This window comes from Vidua chalybeata, chromosome 12, assembly GCF_026979565.1.
Source record: "Vidua chalybeata isolate OUT-0048 chromosome 12, bVidCha1 merged haplotype, whole genome shotgun sequence".
Lineage (NCBI taxonomy): Eukaryota > Metazoa > Chordata > Aves > Passeriformes > Viduidae > Vidua > Vidua chalybeata.
In genome coordinates this window covers 19275516-19292732 of record NC_071541.1, presented here as the reverse complement: position 1 = coordinate 19292732, position 17217 = coordinate 19275516, and the positions used below count along the sequence as shown (strand labels likewise).

Sequence of the window (17217 nt, the reverse complement as noted above, 5' to 3'; positions counted from 1 at the left end):
GGGAGCAGAGCGGCGCCGCGGAGCGGCCAATGGGAGCGGCGGACGGGGACACCCAACCGTGGCGGCCGGGGGGTGGGCGGGGCGCGCCTCCCGCGCGCTGGCCGGGGGCGGGCGGGGAGGTCATGGCGGCTCTGGGTGCGCGCTGTTGCCCCGTGACTCACCGCCCGTGTCCATCCGTGCCGCGCAGAGCGCGGCCCGGGCACAGCGCAGCCTCGGCAGCGGCGGCGCGGTACCGCACACGCCCGAGTGGCTGGTGGGAGCGTTGGACTCCTTGCCCGCCTCACTCCCTGCCTGTTGCTGCCCGGCCTGGCGTGGCCTAGTTCGCTCCGCTCCGCGCGGTGACTCCATGTTGTACCGAGGAGCCGCGCTCAGCCCCGCTCCTCTGTCCCGCACAGACTCCCCGCGCCGAGCCGGGCAGCCCAAGGCCTCCAGGGGGAAAGCCCGCGCGCCCCAGCGGGACCTGCCCGGGACTTGCCGCCTCCCCGTCCCCCAGTAGCCTTCTCCAGCTGCGGGACTCCCTCAACCTCCGTCCCGCTCCCCGCACCGCCTTGCCCGGACACCGCTAGGCGCCGGTGCCGCACTCGACACAGCCCGCGGTGCGGGTCGCGGCTGCAGCGGCCTTGGAGGTCGGCATGGGGCCGAGGGGAGCGGGCAGCGGCCGCATCCCGCCCTCAGCCGGCCCTCAGGCGCCGCCGCCATCTTGGCGGGGCGCGGGCGCCGCCGCGGCGCAGGAAATGGAGGACGCGGGGCCGGGAGGCGCCCGGGGCTCCCTCAGCGCTGAGGGCTCCACCGCCGCGCGGGGCTTCCACGCGCCACGGCCCAGAGACTGCAGCGGGAAAAGTTCTTCCAGTTGCTGAACAGGATTTGCTCTGTATGCGTACGCGAAGCTCAGAAGCAATGTTACCGGTTAGTTCAGCGTTCTGAGGCTGTTTTACGTAAATCTCCCTTTTGCCTGGGAACTTTGTAAATGAATTAGTGCCAGTTATTACCCCAAACGTGCATAGTGCAGCAAGTACAACGCACTAGCGTTACCCACAATTAGTTGTAATCGTTTTGTTTAAATGTCTTTCCCTTCCTGCTCCTCAGGTACAAGAAACCCCCACCGAGCCCCCGGGCTGAGGAATGAGATGTGTGAGAGACACTTTGGATTGACCTTTCCTCAAGCTGTAAATCTAATATTATAGCACTGTTAAGTTTCTTTAATTAGACTATGAGTAACAACGCGTGTCTTTTCCTCGCTGTTAAGTGCAGCTCATTTAAGATGGACTTGGGTTTGTTTGTGTTTTGAGTGCTGTGTTTGCGTGTCTGTGTGGCGTGGTTTATTACATGCTGTATTTTCTACAGAACCAAACCCATCCCGAGCTGTGAAAAGGGGATGAACCTCTCAGTAATGATGAGTTCAAAAAAAGCCAACGGGCTTTGAACTCAGAACAACATTTTCCCCAGTAACAGCATTTCTTCTCATTAATTATTTTGTAAATCTTTACTGTCATAGTCCTAATCCAGCATAATTTTCATGGCCTTTGGTTGCCTTGGATACATTACAGTCCTGTTCACAAGTAGTCCCACTTTTCGTTTCAATCAATTACTGCTCTTTTCAGGTGATAAAGAGAAGAAAAATAGTGTGTGGAGCTAAGGAAGTGCTCAGAGCTTATAAATCATCATTTTTTTTACTGCATGAAAAAAACCAAGCAACAGATCAATGTCACTCACAAAGGCTGCAGAAACAAAATCATATATCATCTTCTTTTTCATCAAATCTTTACTTTTTCTGAAGTAATAAAACCTGGCTTCTCTCTGAGTCTTTGTAATAGGACTCAGGAATTTCAGACTGACAAACCTCTTGTAATAAAACTTTTCTAACTTCTTCTTGTGTTTTGCTGGTTGTACTTCTGAAGCTGTCCATGACCCCAGGAAGCTCCAAGCTGAATATTGGTGGCACCTGTAGACTTACTGTCATAAAAAGTTTTTGTGACTGATACAGCTGATAAATTGCCCTGAGCAAATCAAAATTCTTTATCTAAAAGAACTTCAAATCATCCCCTGGACTCTCCCTTAGTTGAAGTGGAGCCAGGGTGCAGCAGTGAGTGAAAATGCTTTACTCAAGAAGTGTTACTGCTGGTGACACACCAGTTAATCATCCTCTCTAAGTGCACTGCCTCATGCTCAGCTCCAGTGTTCTTATAATACAGGATATTTTTAGCTATGTTTCATTATAATGGAGGAAATTCTCCCCCAGCAGATAGTAAGAGAGTCTTTCAACAGCATTTAGTTTGTGTACTTGCCTCGAGAATTAATTTGGCTTGCTGTATCTTCATAAAACTTGTAATTCTTGTTTTGCAAGTTTCTCTTTGATACTTAGGCAAAGGATAGTCTTGCAGTTAGAGAACAAAAGTGAGGAGTATGACAATGATTCCTGGCTCAGAACTTCCTAGAGAAAACAAAGGGGACAGAAAACAAGGTGGAAGCACAAAGTCTTTGCATTTCTTGCACACAAGGAAAATGCAATTTTATGTCAGGTCCAGTGTCTGCCGCAAAAATCCAAAAGGCTCAGGAGCAATTTGCGAGTAGCTGTGCTCAGAGGAGCTCCAGGGCCTTCCCAGCTGAAAGTAGTCTGTTGTTTCAGCAATATATCTTTTCTAACACAGACAGTCCTTAGAAGCATTGGACAAAGAGCCAAATCATTTTAAGACCAAATAAAACAACAAATCAAAATTTGCTACCCATGTTGTTGCATTGTTTTCCTCAGAGTGGTTGGAGCTGTGGGTAGAGAACTGATGCAGTTGCTGGCTGATTATCATTCTTTTTCTTGAGTGTGTCTATGCTAAATTAGCTATATGCAGTCTTCTAGGGCAAAATGAGTCTGGTTGAGGAGAAGCAATCATGCTGACTGATTCCAGATGCTTAGTCCATTTTGATTGGTTATAATTAGGTGATGAGATTTCCAATAATTACTTATTTAGTGTATATAATAATAGGAGAGTGATGAGCTAGCTCATGACTGTTGCACAGATATCCACATTTAGAATCAGGCAAAAAGAACTTCCTTTGCTAACTAAGAGCTGCAGCTACACAATCATCCCTCTATTTCTCTAAGAGATTGAAGTCAGTTATTCAGGAAGCCCTGTGGAATAAAGAGGAATGCACATGGTACAAGGGGGGCCCTGCAGGACTCAGCACCAGCAGGTTGGTGTCCCATGAGAACGGGAAGGTAAAAGTGCAGATGAAGTCACCATCAGGCCATAACCCAACATACCAGTGTGGAGAAAGTGTCTCAATAAAATATCTAAAGCACGTTCTGTGACATGGCAAGAACATGCAAACCTCCTCGTGCTGTTCTGTTATTTTTAAAACAACCTGGAATAACCTGCTGGCTGCCAGCTGCTTGGGATGCTTTTCTTACACTGTGTTCACCTTCCAGGTGTCACTTCCTTTGGACACACAGACACTTCAGCACTGAGCCCAATGCTATGGCTGTTAAGCTGGCTACAGTGTTAAAAATCCCAGCTGCATTTGATGGCGTGCGTGGCACTGCAAAGACCTCTGCTGCAGGATGGCTCTGACACCACACACCCCCCAAATGTTTTAGGATAACCTCCAAAACCTGGAGTGCCAGAGGCACTGTGCCGTGAGAACAGCAGAGATGGTCGTGTGCACAGTGTTAATGTTCTGGTGTCCCTCTAAAATGGGAGATTCGACTGAAGGGGCAGATTGGTCACTCTGCTGCTTCTGTGTCTGAGCAGTGCCCTGGGGTTATCCCGAACAATCCCGGAGCCCCGGTCGGGAGGTGCCGGGATTGTCCCCGGAGTGCTGCGGCTCGCTGGGTCTGTTATCAGCTCTCTGGCCTCAGGCATCTGCCGCAGTCAATCTGCAGCCCGGGCTCCTCCCTTGCTCCAAATGCTTTTCACACTGTCCCCGGCCACTTGCACGAATGATTCCAAAATTTGAGTTTTATTGATGAGGAATCAGTGACCAACAATCTCTATGCAGTGTTTATTGCAAATGCAATAAAAATTATCAATTATTAATTTAACATTATTGGACTCGATAAGCCCAAGCATTCCATGATGCTGACAGCAGCTGAATGCCTGTGGCATTCTGTCTACTCTGACAGGGCATCTCCTGAGCTGTGACTCCAGAGGAGGATCAGATCCCACAACTGAACCTTCTCTTTGCTGGACAGTCCTGCTGGGCTGGGTCAAATGGATTTTGGAGCCTCCACTTGAGATTCATAACCAGCCCACCTTGTATCGGTGTACTTTTGACATCGAGCAACTGTACCTGACACCAAAGGCTTCACCTTGCTGAGGGGCCATCCCCCCATGACTGTTCCAGTTAACTCTGGGAAGGAAAGAAAAAATAGTATGTCAGGAGGGCAGTGGCAGAGCAGAGATGTCCAGGTGCTGGAACAGCTTTACCAAGTTTTCCAGAGCTGGAAGCAGAGGAAATGGACTGGTCTAGGCTGACTTGACTGAAGAGAGCTCAAGGCAAAGCTGCCTTGTCCTCTCACACTGCCGTGGCTCCCAGCAGCAGGTTCCTAACCTAGTTTGGATGCAGCAATCCTCAGCTGGGATCCAACGCTGAAATGAGTTCTTTATCTGTACTTGACCAGGCTCCAAGTGATTTCAGTAAGAGGAGGCTGAGTCAGGACTTGGCTATAGGTGGATCAGAGCCTTTGCAGTGTTTATTTATTAAATATCTCCCATCTGGTGTCCTGTTTGCAGCCTGCCAAAGCAAAAGGGATTAAAACCTTGCCCCCCCAACATCTCATTACTGAAGGAATGAGTAGAACTTTTTTTCCTCTCTACATTATTCCTGGAATAAGCTGTCAAGCAAGCAGTTGAGTTGTTGCACCTTACCACAACTTTTGCCAAGAAAGATTTAGCAGCATGATAATTTGATGGAAAATATTATAGCCACATTCCTTTCAGACATAAATTCTCTGCAGAAAGATAGATATCTAATGGGAAAAAATCTGTGTTAATGTTACAGTGGTTTATCTGCTTTATTGTTTTTTCCAGTGAGGTGTTTCACCCAAAATAGTGCAGAGGATACAGGAGGGTGAGCTAAGTGAGGTTATTCAACTCATGAAATGTGGATATAAACCTGACAGCATCCTTTCAGCTGCATTTAATAATACATAGAAGTACAAAAATAATGATAAGAAATACACTTTAAAAAGAGATGTTCACCTAAAGCTGTGCAAAGCCATGCTAGGGATAGGCCTGTCAGGAAGGAGGGGTGGGAGTAACTCACAGGAGAGGAGAAATTATCTAAGAAATGTAAGCATTGCCAGCAACAAAAAGATAACTGAATTCCATGGTAATTTCCACCAAGCAACACATGAAAACAATTGGGCTGTACCAACAGAGATGACAAACAGTTCTGTAGTTCCTAGAATATTTGTATGTGCTAAAAATAAGTGTGGCTCACTTTAATTGCATGAGAAACTACAAGCTGAGGATGAGTAAAAGGTCATAGAAAGGCTGGCTTGGAGGTAGAAAAGCACAGGAACAGGCATATCACAATTCACAGTTGTGACAAAGGTGTGTGTGTGAGATATGTTGTTAATAGTGTTGCTTTAATTATGTTATAAGCTCAAAGTGGGAAGGGTTTCCACAGTTTGGTGTTATAAGCTCAAAGTTGGAGCAATAATGCAGCTGAGGCAGTTTTAAAGGTTAAAAAAAACCCAGATACTGTGGGGTTCCCCAGCAGTACAAACATACTGTGTTTGGAATTGTAAAGGTGAAAATTTACAGGTGAAAACTCCTATAAGTTGCTCTCACTTTGACTCTTTTCATGTGAACTCCATCTAAATTAAATAGAAATGAAACCATTTTCTCCTCATAATTGTATCATATAATTTTTCAACGCTAAATTTACAATGCTAATTGTTATTACAATACAAATCAATTACAATATTGTTTACCATTTTCAATGCTAGTTGTTTTATTCAGCCAAATACAATAAAATCCTCAGCCTAAATGCTCTTGCTAAGTGACAGCATCCTAAACACATGAAGCAGCTTTTTCTGCTCAGTGCACACAGCTGGGTCTTGCTCTTCTTCTCTTGGGATGTTCTCGAGTTGTTTTAAGGATTTCAGTCCCAGAAATACAAATGGACATTGCAAAACCTTTCTGAGGTCTTGGGGTTTCACTGGTTTAAGCAAGACTTTTACTGAGGAAGGAACTATCTTCACTTCCTAGGCTTCTCCTTATTAACATGTGTAAAGTTTAACTTAGTGAACAGCTAGCAAAGTCTTGAGTCTCAGAAAAGGATTTATTCATGAGCACATATGGCCTGCTATATAAATGCATAGTTCATAATTCATAAAAGGTGTGATCTTCTCTGTATAAATAAATAATTTTCTTCTGTTTTCCAGCTTTTTGAATTGATTACTTATAAAATCTTGTGGTGCATTCTTAGGGAATCTAGGAATAGCTCTCTCTGGCACATACACTTAACACTTTCACATTAACTCTGATTTGAATGCAGAAGGGGCTTCCATTCAACCTGAGCATTTGCCAGTGCTCTGTCACCTTCCAGGTCCTTCCTTCTCGTGCTAAATACCCCCAGTTCTACTGCTCAGTGTGAGGAGTGGCTATTTCTATTTTGTAATATCATACACAGCAGATTTTGCTTCCCCTGATGGTTTTGCTTCCCAAGTGATCTCTGGAGTGGCTGGAAACCCCACTTACATGTTTTGTGTGACTTCAGAATTACATTCAGTGCAAAATCCTTTTTTTTTTTTTTTTTTTTTTCCAGGAAGGCAAGCTTTATTTTAAAATAAATGGCTACACAAAACCGTACTCCAAAGCACCTCCCATTTATGCATGATCCAGGTGATCATGCTGCTGCATTAATTATTTTACAGAAATATCCCATCACAGAAAGCAGCTGTAATTGTACTCATAGTCTGTTGAGGAGGAAGAGAAGGATGTCCCTCAGAGTTGAAAAAACAAGTTTGATGGCAAAAGGCTTCACCCAGAGCAGCCTCTGCATCCACAGTGAGTGCACTCCATGATTGTGCCCTGGAAAACAAACATGAGGAGGGTGTTACAGCCAAGCCACAGCCAGAGCAGCAGGCTCGGACCTTGAGGCAGGGAATGGCTCTGGGTGGGAAGGGTATCCACAGTTTGGTGCTATTTCCCATACTCTTAACCACCTGAAATAAATGCCAAAGCTGACGGTAACTTCAGCACCAGCTGGACACCAATTCTACCAGCAAAGGCAGAGGAAATGACCAGGAAGAACAGCACTACCCCCTCTGCCATCCCCGAGGTGGGAGAACTCAGAACAAGCTGGAGACTCACCACTTCCAGCTTGCTTTTGGGGACCCTGCAGATGCAGTTGGTCCCAAAGTTGGTGTCCCGAGTCTGGATGCAGCGCAGGCAGCAGAGGTTCCCATAGCCCGGCTTCTTCCACTTGGCAATCAGGTTTTTGTCACCTCCTTGGTGCAGTACTCATAGAGCTCTCTGCTGATTGCTTTCCTCGTGGGGAAGAGATCAAAGATGAAACGGGATTCCTGGAGATGGGCCAGAGGGACTCCACGTTCCTCTTCCCTTCATGCAGCTCCATCTCCACTTCTCTCATCTGCTGACCCAGCTGGTCCAGCGTGGGCTCAATCAGCTCCCAGCCATCCGGGGGAGCCTTCCTGCCCCTCCTCACCTGGGGCATTGCCTCGAGAACCAGAGGGCCAAAGGGCAAGGGGAGCTGCCAGCACTCCCTCAGAATCACGGCCGCTCCCGTGCCCAGCCCGCGGCTCTCCTCTTCTCCCAAGATTATTTGCAGGAATTAATTTTAAGTTCTTAACTAAGTCTTATAACCTTGAATTTATCGGCAGTAGTTCTTCAAAGTTTAGAAATAACTAGCTCACAAAAAAAATTTTGCTGCTCAAGCAGACAAAGTTGTTTTAATCATGCACCTGGTTTATTGGCACAACGCTAGAAATTTATATATCTAAAAGTGTTTGCCGTGAGTAATCTTTAATCTTTACTTATACCTGAGAATCTACATTACATAAAATTATAAGAGATTTGTCAGACCCTTTTTAATCCCTCTAGAAAAATCATTCTGTTCTCAGATTGTCTGCAGATTTATCATTAATAAGATTAAGCAAAGTTAAGGTCCAATATTGTCAGATTTGAGTAATACTAAGATATGTCCTGTTAATTTGATTAAGGATGAGTTATCTTCAGTTGATTTTGTTAAATTAATCTCTGTTAAGTTTTAGTGTTACTGAGTTTGGACAATGTCCTTTTTAATTGTTCTTCACTTTAAACTATTTCCTGTTCTATTCCAGTTTTGTTGAGATTTATTTTCAGTTCTGTTATGTTTTCATTTAATGCAAATTAGGGGTTGGCAAAATTACATAAAGTTAAGCCCCAGTGTTGTTAGATTTTGAGTAATGTTAAATTACATTCTATTAATTTGATATGCTTTTAGGTCTGAGTTCTATTAAGTTCATTTTGTCCTGTCAAAATTAATTTTGACCAAGTCTGAGTGTTGGTTCAAGTGAGTTATTGTAGATTTTGTTAATGTCTTGGTTGGAAAGGACAGGTGTCTGCTAAGGAAGGCAGGAGCCTCCCTTCAAATGGAAAATGTAAACCCCCAAATTATTATAATTTTGAAATTAAGGGGCTCTCAGGCAAAAATATATGGGAATAGGAATAACAGTTCTTTATTAGGAAAATTAAAATAAAATGCAGCATTACAAACCAACCCTGCCAGAGTCAGAGCAGGCCCTGGCAGGCTGTGGGTCAGGGAGGTGGCAGCAGTGCCATTCCATGGGGGCTCAGCCCTCCTGCAGTGCCAGCTGTGCTTCTGCTGGAGCAGGATCCTGGACAAGGCTGGAGTTTTCCTCTGGAGCTCCAGGGCTGCTGGAGATGGGCCTGGGCTCCCTCTGGGAATGCAGTGGGGCAGAAAGCTGCTCCTCTGGGAATGCAGTGGGGCAGAAAGCTGCTCCTCTGGGAGTGCAGTGGGGCAGAAAGCTGCTCCTCTGGGAATGCAGTGGGGCAGAAAGCTGCTCCTCTGGGAATGCAGTGGGCAAAGGCTGCTGTGCTGTTCCAAGGTCAGATTGGATCCAGGTAGGAATGCTTGGCTCCTCCCCTGGGCACAGCCTCTCCCCATGGGATGCTGGAATTTTCTCAGCCAGGCAGGGACACTCAGTGGCCATGAACAGCAGAGATCTCCTGGAGGGAGGATTGGCTGTGGCAGAGATAAAGAAAACTGCCCCGTGAACAGCAGAGAACTGCCCCAGCTGGTTCTAACAGGTGGTCCATTAACAGAGGATATTCCCCCAGAGTTATGAGGGATGGGTCATGGAAGAGATAAAGAACACTCCCCCACCTGTCTTTAACAGACTGATAGAACACATACTCCTGGTTACATCTTGCACTACAGTCTAACACAGTTAAATATTACTTTTCTACATTGTAAGATTTATAGTTGTTTTCTTTTAAGAGATAAGACAACTCCGACTAAAACAACTGTGATGAAACACTGACAAACACCTGTTTGTGGATAAAGAAGATTCAGTGTGGTCACCCTTGATTTTGTCAGAGATTCCATTGCTCATTACAATCTCTGGTGTTTTGTCTTCCACAGATAACACAGGAGAGTCAGTTGTGATTCTACATTATGCCTGTTGTAGATTGCAAACTGTTTTAGTGTTTTCCTTTGTTTCATTTTGCTGTTGTAGGTACATGACTGTTTAGAAAGGTGTTAGCTCAACTTCCCAAGATGTTACTGCTGATCTATTGATTACATGATGTGAATTTACTGATTTTTATAATAGGCATTATTCATAAGATGGTATTACTGTATTTATAGTCAGCTTCCTATATGCTTTAACATCTCTCTGTGTAATTATCTAAAAGACTAGTGTCCTTTAGGATCCTTCTTTGTTGTTCTCTAGCTGCTTAAGCATCTCATAGACCAGGTTACCTCTCTGGCTGGTCCTTGCACTGGCTCTGTGGTTTGACCCAATGCTGTCTCATAATTTTAAGTATTTTTCAGAGTTCCAAGAAAAGACACCTGAGCTTTGTTGAAAGCCTCCTCCGAACTGCTAGTCCTGTGGTTTTTCCCAGTTATGATTACAGAAGCACTCCAGCAGTTTGCTGTGTTTGAAGCATCTCTATCCTGAAGGAAACTTCAGAGGGATCCAACTGCTAGATGGTTTGATTAGTCTTTAACCCCAAGGCCTTTACTCATAACTGCTATTCTTAAGAGCCTTGTTTTAAAATGTGTTTCAGGAATTCCCTCCCAGTTGGAGCCTGGGTGGTGGCCAGGCCTTGGCTCTACCTGGATGGAGAATTTGCCAATAAACCCAATGTTTTCTGCATCAAAACTAGATTCAAGTCACTTTGACTTGGCAATTTGACCCTTTATATATAACAGCTGGACCTATTTTTAGAGTGAGCTTGGGAATTATTATCTGGAAATAATTATCCAAGTCCTCACTGAATCGAGGTTTGTCAGCTTTTGCAGACTCTGGGGTGATGGCACAGTATTTCAGTGATTAATAATCATCCAATTTCACGTGTGTTATTAATTATGTGTATTGTCTGAAATATTCCTAATTGTTGTACCTGACGTATTCCTGATTGCTGTCAGTTTCTTGTTTCACTACATATATTGTTTTGTTTTGTTATTCCCTTCATCTTCTTAGCAAGAGTCATGCATGCTGTTTTTAAAACAAAAAGAAAGGGGAATTAACTCAACTATTTGGACTTTAAAGCAATGGCTATTTATTTCTATTTTCCTAAGAGACGTGGACATATCTAATAGAAAACCAGTGATAACCTTAATAAGACCCTCACAAGAGCGAGCTGTTTCCACATCAGAACATGTGAGCCTTTTTTAAATTAATGAAAAGAGTGAGATGTCGTGGACAGGTAGAAGAATTATAAAAGAAAGGCCTTATGAAATCAGGCCTTACTCTGCTAAATTGCCAAAGCTGGCCTGTCACTTCTTCTAAGAGCAGTTACAAGTTCTTATGTGAAGCTGTTTTGAGAGTTCATTAACACAACAATCTATTCTGGGGGTTAAGAACAAATGCACCTGCAATAATGAGGGATTTGTCTCATGAGAAGCAGTAGAAAAAAAATGTAAACTAACTAATAACACAGAAGTTTGATAGATATGCAAAATACCTTGTACTGACCAATAAATTGGGTGTAAATGTGTTGTCAACCAATCAAAAATGACACAGTGCCTTCTGATAACCCTATAAAGTATGACCTATACAATAAAGATTCAGCCTTCTGCATTAAGTAGATGGAGTCTTGGCTGATTTATTCAAACACTTGATGACTTTTTAATACAAAATAGTGATTTTTGGAGCTCTTAAGGACTGATGGAGGAATCAGAGTAAATCCAAGTCCTTTCCATGTGGAAATGCTGTTTGAATTACCCCACACATGAGCAATGAGACTTCACCTTAAAGGCATTTTTTTCCTCAGTGCTTCATGACTATTTGACCAATTTTACACCACCGTGGGCATTGAACCAAAGAATCATAGAATGATTTAGGTTGGAAAAGACCTTCAGGATCATGAAGCCCAACCATTGACCCAGCAGTGCCCTGTGTCCCCAGGTGCCACGTCCCCAGAAGAAGAGAAACAGGGCTTGGTATTTACAGAGTTTATCAAATGGTGTGTATGAGCTCCAGAGCTGCAGCCACTGGGCTTTCAAAACATCCCTAATTCCTGGTGGATGGTACAACATACGTTATTTAGGACTGTTTTGGAATTCATGTCAACACTATAAAAGCAGATGGAGTCACCTAAGAAAAGGATGCATTTGGTTCCAGCGTTTGTTGTTCAATACAATGGGGTATAAAGCATGTCATTGCTCAGAAGTATGGCTTGTTTTACCTCACTCCCATCCTATTTTGATAATATAGTAGTTAAATATGCAATAACTCATCTGAGACTCATATTATTGATATTATCACCAGCTTTAACAGGCATGCTTCATATTAAAGTCTTCTTTAAAAAAATTCTTCCTTTAAGATTCAGGCAGCTGGAAGCCTAGTCATCATTATATCATAAATATCTGTCTCCAAGGTTAGTCACACTAATGAAAGGAGTCATCTGGAAGGATGTTTTATCCATGGGAGCCTGAAAATGGCACAAGACTGGTATCTAGCAAAAGATAGGGAAAAGGAGGTTGTATGTGAAATTAGAAAAATCAGCTGTCCCTGAAAACTAAAGAATAAATAGAATTATTTAGGTTTTTTTTTTTCTTTACAGAAGGAAGATGCTATTTTTCAGAAATTATCACTTATTTTTGTCTTCAGTTTATACCAGGATAAAACACATTATCTGCTCTGGTTATTTTCCTGGAAGCAGCTCTCAGTCAGCTTCAAACTGGGAGAAGTGATAGAAGCAATAACAAATGGAAAGTGCCTCAAGAATGTGTTTTCATATTTGGAATTGGGAATGACCTTGGGTGTTGGCTGCTGCCTCCGTTGTTCCCAGGGTTCATGCAGTGAGTAACGTTGACACTGCAGCATTCAGAAACAAACACACTCATTAGCCAACCTGATGAGCAGGTTTGTGGGCAGGAGCTCCAGTGAGTAATGCAAGCTCGGGGTGCTGGGCTGGGAACAGGGAGCTGGGCCGCAGGGAATGTGTTGTGGGGTGGCTGGAGCTCACTGCTGTGGCTCTGGGGGGTCACTGATGCACGGTGCAGCTGAGGGGCTGTGCTCCCCAGAGCGGGTCTGGGCAGCTTTTCAAGCTGAAGGAAGAAGCTCATCAAACAGCTCGTTGTTCCTCACCCGCTGGCCACAGGGATCTCTGCCCCTGCACAGGTGTAAAGGGAATGTCTGAGCCCACTCCATTAAATTTTCATTTAATGAGATGGAACCTCCTGCTACAAAGGCAGGAAAGGGGCTCTGGGCCAGTCCCTTAGTGCTGGTGAATAAAGTGGTTAATTCTTCCTCATACCTGAGCACTGCTACAGTGTTGGTGAAGCGTGTGAATTCCTAGAAAAAACTCATCCAGAAAACACAGTTATTAGAATACATTAGAACACAGATCAAAACTGGGACATGCTAGGGTTAAGTTTGTTTTTACAGCCTTAACTTAGGAACCTTGTGGACAGAATTACAACAGCCTTCAGTGAAATAGTTCAGGGCTGCTTTTTCCTCACTTCCTTGGAGTCAGCCAGGGTTGCTTGGTGATGGAGCATTCACCTTGTTGGAAAAGCTGGGAGATGCACAAGGAGACTACAGGAAAGGAAAAGGACAATTTCATGGCTCAGGGCACCAAAGCTTGTCCAGGGTAACTGAATTCTGTCCTTGTGTGTGTGAGGGATCTCAGGTGTGATGCCACACAGGTGACAGAACCTTTTCCAGGCGGTGACAGTGTGTATGTGCCATCTGGCACTTCATTTCCAGGGGCTCTGTATGTGAGACACGCAGGAGTCAGAAGTGGCCAGAACTGTCAGCAGCTCCTAACGCTGAAGCACAGGAGTCATCAGGAAAAAAGTCACAGGAACTTCTTCTGAGCCAAGCGTCATCCTTGGAAATGGCTGAATCAGTTTTATTGGGTTGTCTCAATGTTAACTGAGTGTGTCTCACCAGGTGGGGGGACACATTCATCTTAAAAAATGTATGAAAATTATTAAAATTTGGGAGAGTCCTGAGCAACCCGCCCCAGAGCCTTCCAGAGGTAAACATGGGTAAATAATCCATAGTACTCTGTCAGTCTTGGGCTGCCTCGAGACAGGGGAGCCAGTGGGAGAGATGGGACTGAGGAAAACGGGAGCTCCTGCCCTTCCAGTTGTAAAAAGTGGGACACTGATACAGCACAGACTAAACAACAAGGTTCTAGGGAATGTAACAAACTTCTCACACCAGTGCTCTGTGCTGATCCCTCCTCTGAAACAGGGGCTGCTCCGCTGCATTTCTGCCAGCACCCATCCTAAAAAAAACGTTAGATGTGTGTCCTGCAGCTACAGGCAATGCTCAGCTTTCCATCTGCTTCCCCATCCCAGTGTCCTGGTGGTTCATTCTGGATTCCAGCCAGGCCCAGGAGGTGAGGGGAGCCCTGGGCACGCAGCTGAGGGCTCCACCCTGGCACCCCCGGAGCGACCCTGGGCACAGCCCCAAGCCCTGGGGATGTCCCTCCTCCTCCTCCCCTCCTCCAGCTCCCTGGGAGCTCCGTCCAAGGGCACACTGAGCTGGCAGCAGCAGCTTCAGCTGCCCCGGTGAGCTGTGACAGCTGAGACTCACCTGGCTGGGCAGCAGAGCTCAGTGCTCACAGCCAGGAGTCCTCTGGAAACCTCTAATTGTCCACTCTGCTGTGGGGATTTCACAGCCTGCACAACTCCCAAGTTTTGCTTTGTTCCCCTTTATTTTTAAAGAATAACTCGATAGGAAAATGGAAAAATATTATTATTTAAATTTAATTTAATTTTAATTATTTTGTTATTTAAAGAATAACTCAATAGGGACATTTTTGTAGAGTGTTTGGAGACTGATCAGATGTAAGTCAGTGATGCTCTGTCTCTGTGTTGCAGCACAAGTGGAAACACAGACTCCTTGGCAATACTAAACTTGTCAAAATCAAATCTAAAACTCCTGGTTTGTTTTTCTATTTGACATCTCTCTTTCTGGGTTTTACACAGAAACTCAGGGAAAAAATACTTGTGGAAAAAGGGTGAGTGAAAACTGCTAAAAGGTGTTAAGCAGAGCCAGGGGGATCCCTCTGTACAAATCAGCCTTCCTCCTGTTATTTCTCTGAGAACAAGACCACTGTCCATATGTCATGACCTTGTTTTCGTGTTGTCTCTGAAAACAAGCAATTTATTTCTAAAACAAAAGAGGATACTGAGATAAAGACTTTCTTTAGCCACTCACTGGCTTTCCCATCTCGAATAAATTTAAACAAACTAAAATCACATCCTGTTTGAGGGGTAATTTTAGGAGAGTTCCCCTTAAATACAATTTAGCTTCTTTTCATTATTATATCCTAGAAAGCCACTAATTTTGCACTTGGGAGTGTGACTGGATCAGGGGAGCAGTTCTTTGTTTGAATAATGACCAGGCAGAAGCCCGTGGTACAAGATGTGGCAGTGGTCCATGCAGGATGAAACCCAGAAAGTGCAAGGGCCCTTTGCACCCTGTTGGTACCACAGAGAACGGGATGTGTGAATTCCAACAGATCCCATTTCAGCTTAACTCCGTATTTATACTCCTGGTGCTCATCTGTTCCACCAAGAAAAGATCATCTGAAAAATGTGATCCCTGTTAAAAGTAGCTAAAAGGCTCATTCAGCTCACCAAATGAAGCAAGCAGAAAGCTCCTGGCAGAAGCAAGAGCTGTAAGCTTGACCTTTCCCCATTCCCCCTTTTCCCTCTGTGCACTCAGGACCAGGCTCAGGCATTCCTAGGAGCTGTGTATTTGGAAAAATAGAGCTATTTTTATTCACCCTGTGGTTTCTCAGCAGAGAGGTCTTCAGGAATATTTCCTTTCACGTCAAATCCCTTTAAACATTTTACAGAGCAGAGTCTGTTCTGGGAAGTCAGTAAATTTGAATTCATGTTTTGAAGTTTTATCATGGCTGGGAATATAACGTGCAGCAAGCAGCCAGCAGGGCTGATGAATAAAGCAAATGCAGGCTCTGTAGTCCTGCTAAAGCTATTACCAGAGTAGTTTACATTTTCCGGGCACCCAAATTAAACCCTTTACAGAAGCAGAGCAATCCAAAACCATCTGGCACTAGAATTTGGGATTTCATAATGCTTTAATGCAAGCCATGTGGGCAGGGTGTCCAGAATGTCTGTGTCAGTGGCTCGAAGGAATAGATGTGGAGAGGATGAACTTTGCAATAGTTCTGTCCCGTTTCCATGTGCCCACCTGGCACCACTGGGGCTGAGCAGGGATGGCCTCTGCACTGTCCTTGCCTGACCTGGGCACTTCGCTGCTCCTGGACACGCAGGAAAAACTGGGATCAGACAGGAGGAGCCCAACCCTGAAGCCAGGTGCACGACTCCAGAATAAAGCTAAAGAGCCACCGGAGTTTTTTCCATCCTGACACTGAATGACAGTTAGGATTTGTCATATAATAGGTCATCAACACCCTGTTTGGCCCTCAGGATGGAAGAGATGCTTCATCCTCTGCCAGTGCTCTCCTGAAGTGCTTTCCCACCCTCCACTGCAGTTTAATGAGCAGTGGGAATAACTGTGACAAAGGGAGCTCGGGATCACTTGGAATTCAGGGCTCCTCTCTCCTCCTCTTAGGGCTCAGTCCGGCCAGGAGTCCCCAGGGGTGATGAGGCAGCCCCTGGTTCTGAGTGAGGGAGCCCAGTGTGCTCAGAAACAGGGCAGGTCACAGCCAAACCAGCTGCTGACACCTTCCCCAGGGCAGGTCACAGCCAAACCAGCTGCTGACACCTTCCCCAGGGCAGGTCACAGCCAAACCAGCTGCTGACACCTTCCCCAGGCACCACCTCTGCCTTCCCTGGCTGTGCCTCTCCAAAATGTGCTGCAGGAGGCTGTGCTGTCCACCTTTGCCTTCCTGGGCTTCTTGAGGCCTCAGCCTGTGGGTTCTTCATCCTCTTCTCTTTGTGGATTCTTTATTCTTCCCTGTCAGATTAAGCTTTTTTCTGACTCAGAGATGGGGCAACTGAGAGGCATTTTAAAAACTTTTATTCTATTTTCATCTGATTTTATCTCAAAGTTTACATACAAATGCATACTATGTAAACCTTCTATCAAGCTTTAAACATTCCCTACAAATTCACTTCCCACACTTCCCTACACATTTTCCTCGAGGGCACTGCCAGAAGTGCCCTGCACTGCTCACACTGCTGCTGGCCCTGGGGACAGCACCATTCCTCAGCCATTCCTCAGCCTAGAGCACCGTGCTCTCCTGAAGGAGGTGGATCCTGACAAGATGCATCTCTAGCGAGAAGGAACTGGGAGATGCCACATTCCATTTGCACTTGGGAATATGCACAGTATGGAATGGGCAGATCATGGGATCTCAGACTGCTTTGGGCTGGAAGGGACCTTGAAGCCATCCCTGCCATGGCAGGGACACCCTCCACTGTCCCAGGTGCTCCCAGCCCTGTCCAGCCTGGCCTTGGGCACTGCCAGGGATCCAGGGGCAGCCACAGCTGCTCTGGGCACCTGTGCCAGGGCCTGCCCACCCTCACAGGGAAGGATTTCTTCTTAACATCTGATCTAAACTCTTTATCAGTAGGAAG

At 45.3% G+C, this 17217-nt stretch overlaps 1 long non-coding RNA gene and 1 pseudogene across 1 annotated transcript; one reads left to right on the top strand and one right to left on the bottom strand.

Moving 5' to 3' along the window:
* Positions 1 to 99: 99 nt before the first annotated feature.
* On the top strand, positions 100 to 1867 carry LOC128794329 (uncharacterized). Its single transcript, XR_008433057.1, has 2 exons — positions 100 to 906; positions 1087 to 1867. It is a non-coding gene; the product is annotated as an uncharacterized LOC128794329 (long non-coding RNA).
* A 4890-nt stretch (positions 1868 to 6757) lies between these two features.
* On the bottom strand, positions 6758 to 7855 carry LOC128794204 (protein BUD31 homolog; annotated as a pseudogene).
* Positions 7856 to 17217: the final 9362 nt, after the last annotated feature.